The sequence below is a fragment of the Chrysochloris asiatica genome, unplaced genomic scaffold (assembly GCF_000296735.1).
Source record: "Chrysochloris asiatica unplaced genomic scaffold, ChrAsi1.0 scaffold00005, whole genome shotgun sequence".
Classification (NCBI taxonomy): domain Eukaryota; kingdom Metazoa; phylum Chordata; class Mammalia; order Afrosoricida; family Chrysochloridae; genus Chrysochloris; species Chrysochloris asiatica.
Genome location: NW_006408523.1, coordinates 27224634 through 27225993, shown reverse-complemented (window position 1 = coordinate 27225993; position 1360 = coordinate 27224634).

The following is a 1360-nucleotide window of genomic DNA, read 5'->3' as shown; positions in this document are numbered from 1 at the left end:
TTTTAAATATGTTTCCTAAAAAGTACTAAATAACCTGAAAGATCCTAAGGTCAATCTATCTTAATCTATATGATGAAAAATTAAATAGTATTGCACATCTACCTAATACATTGAGCACTCAATCAGATGTTTTAAAATATTGGGAGACCTCAAAGTAGCCCCCCAAAATGGCAATAATACCCATAAAATTTTATAGACAGACTTTTACTTCTGACTCTGAGGAACTCTCTTACAACTGACCATTTCTCTCAACAGAAATAACAAAACAAATATTATAAAAAAAATTTAAAATCAGTTTGTGAGTATTCAAAAGGGACCAAAGTGGCCAAGAATTAACAGGTCACAGTGAGGAAAGGATGGAAACTCATTAAGGTGGGCTCAGTAATTCCTTTTACTTTAATTTATAGAAAGAGATCACCATGGCATGGTAAGAGAACAGAGACAATTAGTGGTTTATAAGAGTCAGGAGGATAAGTCTAGACATCAAGTAGTGATTACTATGCAAACTCTGAGCAGAGAGATTAGTAATTTTATAGGTCTGGTATAGCAAAATTTATCAAATTAACTAGGAAAAGCAAATAGAAGAGAAGTGAACTCAAAATTCTGAGCTGTTCTCTTTCTGTGCATTTACTGAGGGTTCACACATTACAGGAATAAAAATTGAGATAAAAGCCACTAGCTACTACCAAGAGTCTGAAAAGCTAAGTAGAATTCTTGCCAGTTTTATGTTGCAGAAGAAAAATTAACTAAGGCATCTCAAGAAGAAGGATATGGGAAATACCTCTATTTGACTACTTCCTATGTAAAATAGATCAAGCCATATAAATACAAAGCCTTAAGTGGACTTAGTTGGACCTCTGTTCTCTTACGATGCCATGGTGATCTCTTTCTATAAATTTCTAATAATATAATCCATTTATAAAATTAATTTCACCTGGTTTCAGAACAGTCCCACTAATTGTCTTGGAAGTCTCAAGTGAAATTACATATATCTCTCCCACTTAAGGAACACTGGTAGCATAGTGATTATGAGACAGGTAACTAACCTCAAGGTCAGCAGTTCAAAACTATCAGCCGTTTCATGGGAGAAAGATGAGACTTTCTGTTCAGATAAAGATTTACAGCCTTAGAAACCATATGCAGGGTTGCTATGAGTCGGAGGCGACTCCCTGGCACACCACCAACACCACTTCACCCCTCAAGTAAAAGGAATTTTACACTCTCTATAGAATAGTTTGTACCTGGATGAAGTGGCAGTTGTTCGAACAGAACTTGGGTACACTGAATGTTTTAAAATTAAAAAACAAGATTGTATTCTTTCACCCTACTTATTCAACCCGTATGCTGAGTAAATAATCCG